The sequence below is a fragment of the Bos javanicus genome, chromosome 11, assembly GCF_032452875.1.
Source record: "Bos javanicus breed banteng chromosome 11, ARS-OSU_banteng_1.0, whole genome shotgun sequence".
In the NCBI taxonomy this organism is placed as follows: Eukaryota; Metazoa; Chordata; class Mammalia; order Artiodactyla; family Bovidae; genus Bos; species Bos javanicus.
The window spans coordinates 55120076-55135664 of NC_083878.1; the positions used below are offsets into that span (position 1 = coordinate 55120076).

A 15589-nucleotide genomic window follows, 5' to 3' on the forward strand; every position below is an offset into this window, starting at 1 on the left:
ACCTTCACTTTCCAACCCTTGTTATGCACTGTAGAATTTACTGATTTATGAATGTCAGAGCTGAAAGGGATCTTAGAAATCCTCCCAACCAACTTCCATTCTGTATATGCAGAAGAAATGTACCCTAAAATCACAGTGCTTCAGTTTAGTTCAGTTCAGTCACTCGGTTGTGTCCGACTCTTTGCGACCCCATGAACCGCAGTACTCCAGGCCTCCCTGTCCATCACCAACTCCCAGAGTCCACCCAAACCCATGTCCATCGAGTTACTGACGCCATCCAACCATCTCATCCTCTGTCTCCCGCTCTCAATCTTTCCCAGCATCAGGGTCTTTTCAAATGAGTCAGCTCTTAGCATCAGGTAGCCAAAGTATTGGAGTTTTAGCTTCAACATCAGTCCTTCCAATGAACACCCAGGACTGATCTCCTTTAGGATGGACTGGTTGGATCTCCTTGCAGTCCAAGGGACTCTCAAGAGTCTTCTCCAACACCACAGTTCAAAAACATCAATTCTTTGGCACTCAGCTTTCTTACTAGTCCAACTGTCACATCCATACATGACCACTGGAAAAACCATAGCATTGACTAGACAGACCTTCGTTGGCAGAGTAATGTCTCTGCTTTTTAATATGCTGTCTACGTTGGTCATAACTTTCCTTCCAAGGAATAAGCGTCTTTTAATTATACGGATGCAATCACCATCTGCAGTGATTCTGGAGCCCAGAAAAATAAAGTCAGCCACTGTTTCCCCATCTAGATCACAGTGCTAGTAAGTGACAAATCTAGAATTTAAACATGAATATTCCAACTCTGTGATCTGGACACAGCACTAAACCAGAAATATAATCTGGAGTTTGCTTTTGAGAAATTTCCATTTAGGCAATGTGGGAAAAAAATAGAGAAGGGGACTTAGAAACAACTAGAGAGCGATTTTAGACAGCATTTAACAGAGCACTTAGTTTTTAGATGAGTCATAATTCAAAGAAAGGAGGAATTAATGTGGACTTCTGGGACTGATTCCCCAATAAGAATGAAAACTTCAAAGAATAGAGTATCATCTAGAATATTTTATACATCCTCATACTTAGCATAGTTAATGAAACAGAGTAAGTACCGACAAAACATGGCTTTTGAATCCCTGGGTGGTGATATAGATTTGTGGTCAGAGAAGGCAATGGCAAGCCACTCCAGTACTCTTGCCTGGAAAATCCCATGGATGGAGGAGCCTGGTAGGCTGCAGTCCATGGGGTCGCTACGAGTCGGACGTGACTGAGCGACTTCACTTTCACTTTTCACTTTCACGCAATGGAGAAGGAAATGGCAACCCACTCCAGTGTTCTTGCCTGGAGAATCCCAGGGACGGGGGAGCCTGGTGGGCTGCTGTCTATGGGGTTGCACCGAGTCGGACACAACTGACGTGACTTAGCAGCAGCAGCAGCAAGTAAATAGTATGGCAAATAAGAGCCCATATAAAGGAAGTGGGATTTAATGGGTTAGAATAAGAGGGGTCTGGAGAAGGAAATGGCAACCCACTCCAGTATTATTGCCTGGAGAATCCCGTGGACAGAGGAGCCTGGTAGGCTGCTATCCATGGGGTCGCACAGAGTCGGATATGATTGAAGTGACTTAGCATGCATGCATGCATTGGAGGAGGAAATGGCAACCCACTCCAGTATTCTTGCCTGGAGAATCCCAGGGACAGAGGAGCCTGGTTGCTGCCGTCCATGGGGTCACACAGGGTCGGACATGACTGAAGCAGCAGCAGCAGCAGCAGAATAAGATGAACAGTGCAGAGACTATATAATATTGGAATTAGTATTATTTACTTGAAGGATGCTGAAAAACAACCTACTTAAGCCAAAGACATTTACTAGGAAGTAGCAGATGATGAATTTAGACTCTCCATCTCAGCATCACAAAGATGATCATCACCTATTTTCATGACTTCACTGGATTATGTTTAGACTGGTGTTGTAAGTGTAGGGAGAGTTTGAGAAACTTGTTAATGAATCCAGACTCCCACATACAAAATGAGATTTCTGAATGTGTGTGGTTGGTATCCTGTTCCGTTCTTTGTCTACGCAAATAGCAACAGATGGTTGAAGGGGGCTGGGAGGAGTGGGGTAATCTTGGAGGCAAGTTTAAATTGTCCCAGCTTCTCTTTTGCTGGATCTGCTCTGGATGACCCTTAGGGGAGAAGGAATATTGTACAAAAATCCAGTTCGGCTTTTATGTTGCCAAAAGGCTGGTGGCTCAGTTGGTAAAGAATCCACCTGCAATGCAGGAGACCTGGGTTTGATCCCTGGGTTGGTAAGATTCCCTGGAGAAGGAAATGGCTACCCACTCCAGTATTCTTGCCTGAAATATCTCATAGACAGAGGAATCTGGCGGGCTACAGCCCATGAGGTCACAAAGAGTCAGACATGACTCAGTGACTAAACCACTACCACCATCCAGTCCTCTTACTTGCCCCATACATGGATCTAGGGAATGCAGAAAAATCTCTTTTATCACCAACACCAACTGTGTTAAGGCAAGTGGCTTAGGTTTTTGATACCTTGATTTCAGCTATTGCAAAAAGTGGTAGAATATCATAGAACTTTAAGGCACAAATTGATTTAATATGTTAAAGTGCTTTATTTTAGTTCCTGTGATATCACTCTGTAAGGTTTGAAATAGAGCTGATGAGGATGCTGGTGAACATTTGTGAAGATTTAACAAAAGATACAATGACCCTTTAAGGAAATGTATCTTGTGTTCAGCAACCCCCTTGTGTGTCTTCAGTCCTATCACACGGTTCCAGCATGTTAGCTGTTTCACAGGTTCATGAACAAAGGTTTGTTTGGGCCTTAGGGCCTGGCACTTGCTGTTCCTTCTCCGTGGAATACTCATCTTCTGGAGCCTTAACGGGATGCCTTCTTCTCATTATTCAGGTTTCAACTCAAATATCACCTCCTCAAGGAAGCACTGCCTAACCTTAGATAAGGTAGGCCCCTTCCCTCAAATTTTCTATTCCACGGGTTTCTATGTTAACTTTCCCTAGCTTTTCAGGAGCTAAAAGTTATATGTCTGTTTGCTTATGAAATTACTGAGACTTATTCACAGACTAAGATATGCCTGCATATAGTAACTGCTCAACAGGTATTTGTTAAGTCCTGACTGGTAGACTGATTGATTGACAAGAACAGGGCATAAATGTTGAAAGCATAAATGTTGAAAACAGTACTAGTTATAGCTTCAGAAAAGAAGTTACCTTCTTCCAAAAAGGTAAATAACCAAAGCAAATTTCATATAGAATGACAGCACTAAGCTTTAATGCAAAATTTTTCTCTCTCTTTACTGTTCAGCCTTGAGGTGAAAGGCAAACTAAAGAAGTGTGTTGGTTACTGTAACCAGATTCCTTCACTTTAAGTCAAAAGTTGAGAAAGGTTCTGGGCCCTTTAGATGCCCATGTCTGTCCTCAGCCTGGTGAAATAAACTTGTCAAAAGCTTAGCCTCTCCTACCTACTCCTTTGCCTCCCTTCTAGGGTCTGAAATGAAGGAAATTCAACAAACAATAGTAATGCTTAATTTTTTAAATTTAGACCTGCACATGCCGGATGCGTAATAAGTTTTACTGGCCTTATTAGTTGCATAAAGGCCAAATAGTACCTAAAGACTTGGATGTTTCCTGGAAATATTTAACTTGTGGTCTTAGGATTGGGGCATCAATCTTTCAACCTTCAGAAAACCAAAGTCCAGCTTTAAGCAACTGCTTAGGAATATAAAAGGTTGGTTCATATGCCTAGCTGTTTCTACATTAAAAATTGTTCTAAAATCTAAATGGTTCTTCCTAGTTAAATACAATAATATTCTTTAATATTTATGTACTGTTATTTTAATTTTAAATTTCTATTTTTATAGGCAGAGGACAATTGAGCAGAAAAATGTTATACCCTCTCTCTCTAGCTATTCATGCTGTGAAGCAACCTGTTTTACTGTTTAAACCTGTGTTTGTTCTGTTTCAATTGTGCAGAGGAAACAGTTCTGGCACCTTGAAAAATCAAAGATCTATCACTCAACGGGAGAGCACAGCAACCTACAAAAGGGAATTATGAGGAATAGAGAAAAGATACAGAGTTTCTAAAACTTCACTGGGCTTATGAATCACCTGGGATCATGTTAAAATGGAGATTCTGATTCAAGTCTATCATAGGTGGAGTCTGAGAGTCTGCGTTTCTAACAAGCTTTAGGTGATGCTTCTGCTACTGGTCCTTAGTGTTTAAGGATGATGTCTGTTTGGGTCGCGTGGCTTGAGAAAAAAAATCACTTTAGAGCATTTAGTACCTACAGTTATAGTAATGTTGTTTACTCGCTAAGTCATGTCCGACTCTTTTGCGACCCCATGAACTGTAGCCCACCATCTCCTCTGTCCATGGGATTTCCCAGGCAAGAATACTTGGAGTGAGTTGTCATTTCCTTCTCCAGGAGATCTTCCCAACCCAGGGATCAAATCCACGTCTCCTTCATTGGCAGGTGGATTCTTTCCCACTGAGCCACCAGGGAAGCCCATAGTAATATTAAGCAAGTACTATTTTATTTAACCTGCAAAAACAACCACAAATACTTCCCTATCCATGCAGAGATACAGCCTCTTCCTCCTGTCCTTGCATTAGGATGACCGTGTGACTAGCTTTGGCCAAGAGACCACAGCGATTGGCTGGAAGCTGAGACCTGAAAAGCACATCTGCACTGCGACTTGCACTTTCTGCTGCTCTTAGAACCATTCAATCACCGCACCACATGCCAAAGCCAGCCTGCCAGGGGATGAAAGGCCACATACAATAGAGCAAGGCGCCCCAGCCGACAGCTGGCCAATCACAACTCCTTGAGGAAAGCCTTCCCAGTTCATCTGGTTTCCAGCTAATTCTCCAGTTAACCACAGACATCTGAGTGAGCACAGGCTGGTTTATACATATCTCCAGACATAACATGCAGGACCATAACCTAAATGACTGTTGTTTTAACCACCAAGGTTTTGGTTTGTTTGTTCCGCTTTTTTTTTTTTTTTCTGCAGCCTCTAAAATATGCACTGCGGTGCAGGAGCAGCTAGCAGTGGTTGGGAGGCACAGGAGCAGTAAGCGGCAGAGAGGATATACCCCATGTCCAAGGTCAGGAACGGCAGCTTTGCTGGAGCAGCCGTGAAGAGATATCCCATGTCCAAGGTAAGAGAACCCCAAGGAAGATGGTAGCTGCTGAGAGAGGGCATCAGAGGGCAGACAGACTGAAACCACAATCACAGAAAACTAGCCAATCTGATCACATGGACCACAGCCTTGTCTAACTCAATGAAACTTGGCCATGCCATGTGGGGCCACCCAAGACGGGTGGGTCATGGTGGAGAGATGTGACAGAATGTGGTCCACTGGAGAAGGGGATGGCAAACCACTTCAGTATTCTTGCCTTGAGAACCCCATGAACAGTATGAAAAGGCAAAATGATAGGATACTGAAAGAGGAACTCCCCAGGTCGGTAGGTGCCCAATATGCTACAGGAGATCAGTGGAGAAATAACTCCAGAAAGAATGAAGGGATGGAGCCAAAGCAAAAACAACACCCAGTTGTGGATGTGACTGGTGATAGAAGCAAGGTCTGATGCTGTAAAGAACAATATTGCATAGGAATCTGGAATGTCAGGTCCATGAATCAAGGCAAATTGGAAGTGGTCAAACAGGAGATGGCAAAACTGAACGTTGACATTCTAGGAATCAGTGAACTAAAATGGACTGGAATGGGTGAATATCTACTATTGTGGGCAGGAATCCCTTAGAAGAAATGGAGTAGCCATCATAGTCAACAAAAGAGTCCAAAATGCAGTACTTGGATGCAATCTCAAAATTGACAGAATGATCTCTGTTCGTTTCCAAGGCAAACCATTCAATATCACAATAATCCAAGTCTATGCCCTGACGCGTAATGCTGAAGAAGCTGAAGTTGAACAGATCTATGAAGACCTACAAGACCTTCTAGAACTAACACCCAAAAAAGATGCCCTTTTCATTATGGGGGGCTGGAATGCAAAAGTAGGAAGTCAAGAAACATCTGGAGGAACAGGCAAATTTGGCCTTGGAGAACAGAATGAAGCAGGGCAAAGGCTAATAGTTTTGCCAAGAGAATGCATTGGTCATAGCAAACATCCTCTTCCAACAACACAAGAGAAGATGCTACACATGGACATCACCAGATGGTCAACACCGAAATCAGATTGATTATACTCTTTGCAGCTAAAGATAGAGAAGCTCTACACAGTCAGCAAAAACAAGACTGGGAGCAGAATGTGGCTCAGATCATGAACTCCTTATTGCCAGATTCAGACTGAAATTGAAGAAAGTGGGGAAAACCACTAAAACATTCACATGTGACCTAAATCAAATCCCCTATGATTATACAGTGGAAGTAAGAAATAGATTTAAGGGACTAAATCTGATAGACAGAGTACCTGATGAACTATGGGCAGAGGTTCGTGATATTGTACAGGAGACAGAGATCAAGACCATCCTCAAGAAAAAGAAATGCAAAAAAGCAAAATGGTTGTCTGAGGAGGCCTTATAAATAGCTATGAAAAGAAGACAAGCAAAAAGCAAAGGAGAAAAAGGAAAAATATACCTACTTGAATGCAGAGTTCCAAAGAATAGCAAGGAGAGATAAGAAAGCCTTCCTCAGCGATCAGTGCAAAGAAATAGAGGAAAACAATAGAATGGGAAAGACTACAGATCTCTTCAAGAAAATTAGGGATACCAAGGGAACAAAGATAGACTCAATAAAGGACAGAAATGGTTATGGACCTAACAGAAGCAGAAGATATTAAGAAGAGGTGGCAAGAATATACAGAAGAACTGTACAAAAAAGATCTTCATGACCCAGATAACCACGATGGTGTGATCACTCACCTAGAGCCAGACATCCTGGAATGTGAAGTCAAGTGGGCCTTAGGAAGCATCACTACAAACAAAGCTAGTGGAGGTGATGGAATTCCAGTTGAGCTATTGCAAATCCTAAAAGATGATGCTGTGAAAGTGCTACACTCAATATGCCAGCAAATTTGGAAAACTCAGCAGATGCCACAGGACTGGAAAAGGTCAGTTTTCATTCCAATCCCAAGGAAAGGCAATGCCAAAGAATCCTCAAAGTACAGCACAATTGCACTCATTTCACATGCTAGTAAAGTAATGCTCAAAATTCTCCAATCCAGGGTTCAGCAATATGTGAAGCGTGAACTTCCAGGTATTCAAGCTGGTTTTAGAAAAGGCAGAACCAGAGATCAAATTGCCAACATCCCCTGGATCATCAAAAAAGCAAGAAAGTTCCGAAAAACATCTATTTCTGCTTTATTGACTATGCCAAAGCCTTGGATGGTGTGGATCAGAATACACTGTGGAAAATTCTGAAAGAGATGGGAATACCAGACCACCTGACCTGCCCCTTGAGAAACCTATATGCATGCCAGGAAGCAACAGTTAGAACTGGACATGGAACAACAGACTGGTTCCAAATAGGAAAAGAAGTATGTCAAGGTTGTATATTGTCACTGTGCTTATTCAACTTATATGCAAAGTACATCATGAGAAATGCTGGATTCGATGAAGCAGAAGCTGGAATCAAGGTTGGTGGGAGAAACATCAATAACCTCAGATATGCAGATAATAACACCTTTATGGCAGAAAGTGGAGAAGAACTAAAGAACCTCTTGATGAAAGTGAAAGAGGAGAGTGAAAAAGTTGGCTTAAAGCTCAACATTCAGAAAACTAAGATCATGGCATCTGGTCCCACCACTTCATGGCAAATAGATGGGGAAACAGTGGAAACAGTGTCAGACTTTATTTTTTTCGGCTCCAAAATCACTGCAGATGGTGATTGCAGCCATGAAATTAAAAGACGCTTACTCCTTGGAAGGAAAGTTATGACCAACCTAGATAGCATATCAAAAAGCAGAGACATTACTTTGCCCACAAAGGTCCATCTAGTCAAAGCTATAGTTTTTCCAGTGGTCATGTGTGGAGGTGAGAGTTGGAATATAAGGAAAGCTGAGCACAGAATTGATGCTTCTGAACTTGGTGTTGGAGTAGACTCTTGAGAGTCCCTTGGCCTGCAAGGAGATCCAACAGGTCCATCCTAAATGAGATCAGTCCTAGGTGTTCATTGGAAGGTCTGATGTTGAAGCTGAAACTCCAATACTTTGGCCACATGATGAGAAGAGCTGATTCATTTGAAAAGACCCTGATGCAGGGAAAGATTGAGGTCAGGAGGAGAAGGGGACAACAGAGGATGAGATGGTTGGATGGCATCACGGACTCAACGGACATGAGTTTGGGTAGGCTCCAGGAGTTGGTGGTGAACAGCGAGGCCTGGTGTGCTGCAGTTCATGGAGTCACAAAGAGTTGGACACGACTGAGTGACTGAACTGAACTGAACTGAACTGATTTAAGGAGTGGTAAGAGTAGAAGGCAATGGCACCCGACTCCAGTACTCTTGCCTGGAGAATCCCAGGGACAGGGAGCCTGGTGGGCTGCTGTCTATGGGGTCGCACAAAGTTGGACATGACTGAAACGACTTAGCAGCAGCAGCAGCAAGAGTTTAATTTAGAGGTTTAGACACTATTCCAGCTTATGACTCTTTTTCCATCCTGTCTTCCTTCTTTTATAATTTTGTTCTCATATAATAGAAATGAATATAACTAGTTACTGCAATAGAATTTGAATTATTTCTATTATTTATATCTTTTTATTTTAATTATATCTATTATTTATGTCTTTTATTTTACTATTTTGAATACTTCTGTTTGGAAACTAGTTGCTTGCTCAGGTCATGCAGCTTGTAAATGGCAGAATACTTCTCAGCCTAGAGTCAAAAATTTTAAAAGTTCCTTGTAGTAAGCTATTCAATGTCTCAGATTCTTCTGCTAAAACACAAATACAGAATTGCATTCTGAAGGACTTGATCTCTAGCCATCACCTTATTTCATGTTTGAGAAGGTAATGCAAGGTCCATTTACAGAGAAATGATCTTAGGCTGATATCAGTTGCCAATGGCAAACCCTCTTGGACAAAGGACTCAAAGTCAGTCAGTCCTTGACCCAGAGTCCGTAGACAGACAGCACTGGTCTTGCACTTCCTTGGTGACTCAGATGGCAAAGAATCTGCCTGCAATTCAGGATACCTGGGTTTGATCCCTGGATTGCAAAGATTCCCTGGAGAAGGGAATGGCAACCCTCTCCAACATTCTTGTCTGGAGAATTTCACTGAGAGAGGAGCCTGGTGGACTGCAGCACATAGGGTGGCAAAGAGTTGGAGATGATGGAGCAACTAACATGATGTCACACTAAAAATGTCACTTTGCAGCTTTACGAATTGTTGGGTAGCCTCTTCCAATATTGGTGGTCCTTGACCATTTGGGCTCTTCTCAAAACCTGTCGATCTCCTCCACATTTTTTCTTTTTCACAGCCAAGTGAGTTACTTATTACTCACAGCCTCAGGGCCATGCCTACTATTAGAAGCCATTCACTGCGGACTTGGGCAGTGTTCCTTACTTTGTTCCTCCTATTGAAGTGCTCTCCACCTCTTCTGCTCCCTCCTATTCTTCCATGTTGAGAACCATCACTTTAAAAGAAGCTTTCCAAACTAGTATTGCATAAGCTGAATAGAGTCTACAATATCACCTGTTTATAGAATGGAATTCTTAAAAATTAGAATTTGAAAGCCTTTAATCAAAACCGTGCACTTGCAGATAGCACAGGCCATATACTCCCCATCCACATTACCTCACCAGTCTGCAAAGTCTTCTGATTGTGCATTACGCGTGTGTACCCACTCAGCAGTGTCTGACTCTTTGCAACACTTTGGATTATAGCCTGCCAGGTTCCTCTGTCTATGGGATTTTTCAGGCAAGAATACTGGAGTGGGATGCCATTTTCCTCCTCCAGGGGATGTTCCCAACCCAGGGAGAAAACCTGCATCTTCTGTATCTCTTGAATTGCAGGTGAATTCTTTACTCCCTGAGCCATAGAGGAAGCTGATTGTCCATCAGCTGCGATTTAGTCTTTCTCACTGAGGATTTGTGTCTACTGCCACCACGGTAACTACTAAGCATGTTTCAGGGATTCCCTGGATCCTTATGTCCAGATGTAACCTTTGTTCACATCTTTAATTGCTTACTCTTATTTATTTACCTATTTATTTATTGAGCCATGCCTTGCAGCTTGCAGGATCTTAGTTCCCCAACCAGGGATTGAACCCAAGCCCTGGAATTCCCTTTAACTACTTACTCTTAGCTCTAAACATTGGAGTTTTGTCTCACATCTTACTCTTCCTTACCTTCCATCTATCCTTAATCAATCCATTCATTGGAGTCATCTTTAACTGTTTCTTAGAGAAACAAAGGATTGTGGATTCCACTACAAAACCATGTTTGTGCTTGTCCTGTCCTGTCCATCTCTCATGTAATATAGTCAGTCTTACATGATATCTCAGTGGGGCAGATACGGTAGCCTCCCAACTCCTCTCCCTGCTTTCAGTATCCTTTTCCCTGCTCTTCATGTTCAAGACAATCATCAGGATTTTATTCCTTGGACCCACATTTTATTTTTTTTATTTTTATTTTTTTCTCGATTTTTTAATTTTATTTTTTAACTTTACAATATTGTATTGGTTTTGCCATATATCAACATGAATCTGCCACAGGTATACACATGTTCCCCATCCTGAACCCTCCTCCCTCTTCCCTCCCCGTATCATCCCTCTGGGACCCACATTTTAGAAATCATAATCCTGATGGAAAGTATTTCTCAATCTGTCTCTAACACTCCAGTCTCATGTCTCCCCTTCCCTCCCTTTCATCCTGTGTTCCAGACACTGTAAACATATCAGAAGCACATATAGCATTTTCACAGACCTTGCCTACTGGCTGGAGTAGCTTTCCTTCCCTCTGGTCAACCCTCCTCCTTTTCTCCCAGCTCCTCTGTCCTTGCTCAGTTAACTACAGAAATCTCTCCAACCTCAATTTCTGTTTACATCTCTGCCATAGCATGAATCACATTGCTTTGTTACCATCACCTCCACTCCAGATTCAAGAATACCCAAGGCAGGGACCACATTTTATCTAACTTTATCTCAACAGCTAAACCTCCATTTGACTTAAACTAACAAAAACAAATAAGAACAGCAGCAGCATTGATACTGAATTATTAAAAAAGCATTCTCAAGGTGCCTGTGAAAGATTAAGAAGTGGTTCCAGAGAATGGGAGATGGCTGAATAAAGACATAAATGCATTCAACTGGCTAATTTACCACAGAAGGCTCACTGCTCATGGCTGGTGAGGGATTTCCCGCACAAACTAGATGTATGAAATGCGGCCACATATAAATGGCATTAATCTGTATGACTTCAAAAGCTTGGACCTTCCTGTGTTAACAATGTGTGCCTATATATCAATGTAATATAGTTTTTTTTTATATTTAACTCAGATTCCCCAGGCTATTGATTAAGCAAGAATTCAAGCCAGTTAATAAACATACTTCAGCAAGAAGCTCTAAAAAGCCAGCACTGTGCCAGATTGCACTAAGAGGAAAGGGGGCACATTTATCAGTGCAATGTGGAAAGTCCTATGCTCTTTATATATGGCTTCTCATAACTGATAGTCTTCCACACCTACAGGGGTAGATATTAGAGGATTCTAAAAGCTGCAAGGACAAAATTGGCAACATCTGGAAAATTCTATAAAACAAGATCATTAAATGTTAAGATGTATCACAGACAGAATTTACTACTGAATTAAATTGGTTCCATTATTTGTTTTGAGGAGAGGAGGTGAGACTTGTTAATATCAAGCAGAAGAACTGTAGTTGTCCAGTTATCCCCATAAATCCTTGGGACCTTGAGAAAAAAGAGATTTTTACACCAGCATCTTGTTATAGCATTTGAAATCCAAACTTTTAGAATCACTTCTTGGTATGGTGAGTGCCAAGTTAATGTCAAATACACCTGTCAGTTTACAATTAAATACATGTTTCTGAATCTGCTCTGGCACATTGGTTTGATGTTATGTGCTGTGCTTAGTTTCTCAGTCATGTACGACTCTTTGCGACCCCATGGACTGTAGCCTGCCAGGCTGCTCTGTCCATGGGGATTCTCCAGGCAAGAATACTGGAGTGGGTTGCCATGCCCTCCTCCAGGGGATCTTCTCAACCCAGGGATTGAACCCAGGTCTCTCATACTGCAGGCAGATTTTTTATCATCTGAGCCACCATGGAAGCCCAAGCATACTAGAGAGGGTAGACTATCCCTTCTCCAGGGGATCTTCCCAACCCAGGAATTGAACTGGGGGTCTCCTGCATTGCAGACAGATTCTTCACCAGCTGAGCTACCAGGGAAGCCCAGGTTTGATGTTATAGAATGTCCCAAATAAGTGGGTGAAGCCATGAAAAACAAGATTTTGCATGATTGAGATAATGTTTGTGAATCATAAACAACAGTGCAGAGTCTAGTTCATTTGACAAATATATTTAAACACTCTAACTTCCACAGAGCATTGTAAGTAGCAGTGCATTAAACTGTTTTCAGACATGAACACTTCTGTGGAAATAATCTGGCTGGCTAGTCACTTAATAGGATATGGGAATGAAACCCTCAGAAGCTCCCAGAAGGAACACTGAAGACCCCAAAACCCAAGGCTCCCTCTGCCTCTGCATAAAGGAGGGAGGGAATAGGAAGAAAGGATGGTTCCAAGTAACCAAGAACAGATTCCAACAGGGATCTCAGTGGGCACACCAGATGAAGGAAAGGGAAACAAAAAGGCTTCTATTTGTGGTGGAGTGTGTGTGTGTGTGTGGAGTATATAGAGGAAAACAATAAAGCAACAAAAGAGATATTAAGAGATACTGAGATTGAAATATGTACAACCATTCAGGAGGACAATCTGGCCTTAGGTATTGAAAGTTTTTTTTAAGGCCCCACCCTCTGAACCCAATCCTGAGGGCTTTAGTCTTGTGACTTAATAACCTCGGGCAGGCCCCACCTCCATATAACACCACATTGGGGATCAGGTTTCAATACATGAATTTGAGGGGATATAAACCATCAGTCTTTACTACTGTGTGAGATGAGTGCAATTGTGCGGTAGTTTGAGGATTCTTTGGCATTGCCTTTCTTTGGGATTGGAATGAAAACTGACCTTTTCCAGTCCTGTGGCATCTGCTGAGTTTTCCAAATATGCTGGCATATTGTGTGCAGCACTTTCATAGCATCATCTTTCAGGATTTGAAATAGCTCAACTGGAATTCCATCACCTCCACTAGCTTTGTTCGTAGTGATGCTTTCTAAGGCCCACTTGACTTCACATTCCAGGATGTCTGGCTCTAGGTGAATGATCACACCATCGTGATTATCTGGGTCATGAAGCTCTTTTTTATACAGTTCTTCTGTGTATTCTTGCCACCTCTTCTTAATACCTTCTGGTTCTGTTAGGCCCATACCATTTCTGTCCTTTATCGAGCCCTTCTTTGCATGAAATGTTCCCTTGGTATCTCTAATTTTCTTGAAGAGATCTCTAGTCTTTCCCATTCTGTTGTTTTCCTCTATTTCTTTGCATTGATTGCTGAGGAAGGCTTTTTTATCTCTCCTTGCTATTCTTCGGAATTCTGCATTCAGAGGCTTATATCTTTCCTTTTCTCCTTTGCTTTTCACTTCTCTTCTTTTCACAGCTATTTGTAAGGCCACCTCTGCTGAAGCTGAAACTCCAATACGTTGGCCACCTCATGCAAAGAGTTGACTCACTGGAAAATACCCTGATTCTGGGAGGGATTGGGGTCAGGAGGATAAGGGGACAACAGAGGATAAGATGGCTGGATGGCATCACCGACTTGATGGACATGAGTTTGAGTGAACCCTGGGAGTTGGTGATGGACAGGGAGGCCTGGCATGCTGTGATTCAGGGGGTCGAAAAGAGTCAGACACGACTGAGGGACTGAACTGAACTGAAACCATCAGTCTATTGTAGTGTATATATGAGGATGTTATCCCAATAAATTTATAATGGCTAAAAAACAGATGCTGCCTAACTGGTAAGAAAGAAGACATGGATAAATTTATTAGAATGGTTTGCAGTTATTGAGGATGATCCTATCAATTTGTATTCTGTCTATGGGAAAATGTCAACAATGAAAAAATCAGTTACAAAGTAGTATGTATTGGCAGAATGTTATTGTATTTTTATAAAATATAAATACATATAAAATAGACCAATTCTAGAAGAATATGTCCTCAACAATTAACAGTTTATCTCCAGGTGGTTAAATTTTAGGTGATAATCTTGATTTTAAATTTTATTTTTTCTTGTCTTTTTTCCTTTTCTTCATTCTTCTATAATAAAAAAGTCAAACTTAAACATCCAAGAGAAATACATACAGACTGACAGTGATAATAAAACAGGAATAATATAAGCCAGGGGTTGCATAAAACACATACAAGGGCTCTACAAATAGCTGTGAAAAGAAGAGAAGTGAAAAGCAAAGGAGAAAAGGAAAGATATAAGCATCTGAATGCAGAGTTCCAAAGAATAGCAAGGAGAGATAAAAAAGCCTTCCTCAGCAATCAATGCAAAGAAATAGAGGAAAACAACAGAATGGGAAAGACTAGAGATCTCTTCAAGAAAATTAGAGATACCAAGCGAACATTTCATGCAAAGATGGGCTACATAAAGGACAGAAATGGTATGGACCTAACAGAAGCAGAAGATATTAAGAAGAGGTGGCAAAAATACACAGAAGAACTGTACAAAAAAGAGCTTCATGACCCAGATAATCACAATGGTATGATCACTCACCTAGAGCTAGACATCCTGGAATGTGAAGTCAAGTGGGCCTTAGAAAGCATCACTATGAACAAAGCTAGTGGAGGTGATGGAATTCCAGTTGAGCTATTTCAAATCCTGAAAGATGATGCTGTGAAAGAGCTACACTCAATATGCCAGCAAATTTGGAAAACTCAGCCGTGGCCACAGGACTGGAAAAGGTCAGTTTTCATTCCAATCCCAAAGAAAGGCAACATCAAAGAATCCTCAAACTACTGCACAGTTGCACTCATCTCACATGCTAGTAAATTAATGCTCAAAAATCTCCAAATCAGGCTTCAGTAGTACATGAACTGTGAACTTCCAGATGTTCAAGCTGGTTTTAGAAAAGGCAGAGGAACCAGAGATCAAATTGCCAACATCTGCTGGATCATGGAAAAAGCAAGAGAGTTCCAGAAAAACATCTATTTCTGCTTTATTGACTATGCTAAAGCCTTTGACTGTGTGGATCACAATAAACTATGGAAAATTCTTCAAGAGATGGGAATACCAGACCACCTGACCTGCCTCTTGAGAAACCTATATGCAGGTCAGGAAGCAACAGTTAGAACTGGACATGGAACAACAGACTGGTTTGAAGTAGGAAAAGGAGTACGTCAAGACTGTATACTGTCACCCTTCTTATTTAACTTCTATGCAGAGTACATCATGAGAAACGCTGGGCTGGAAGAAGCACAAGCTGGAATCAAGATTGCCGGGAGAAATATCAA

At 41.7% G+C, this 15589-nt stretch overlaps 1 protein-coding gene and 1 long non-coding RNA gene across 5 annotated transcripts in view; one reads left to right on the plus strand and one right to left on the minus strand.

Annotated features, from left to right (window-relative positions):
- CTNNA2 (catenin alpha 2) overlaps positions 1-15589 on the minus strand; it is a 1363902-nt gene that overhangs the window by 393028 nt on the left and 955285 nt on the right. The gene's annotated exons all lie outside the window — the stretch shown is intronic.
- On the plus strand, positions 2125-5552 carry LOC133257175 (uncharacterized). Its single transcript, XR_009739438.1, has 3 exons — positions 2125-2984; positions 3583-3768; positions 4014-5552. It is a non-coding gene; the product is annotated as an uncharacterized LOC133257175 (long non-coding RNA).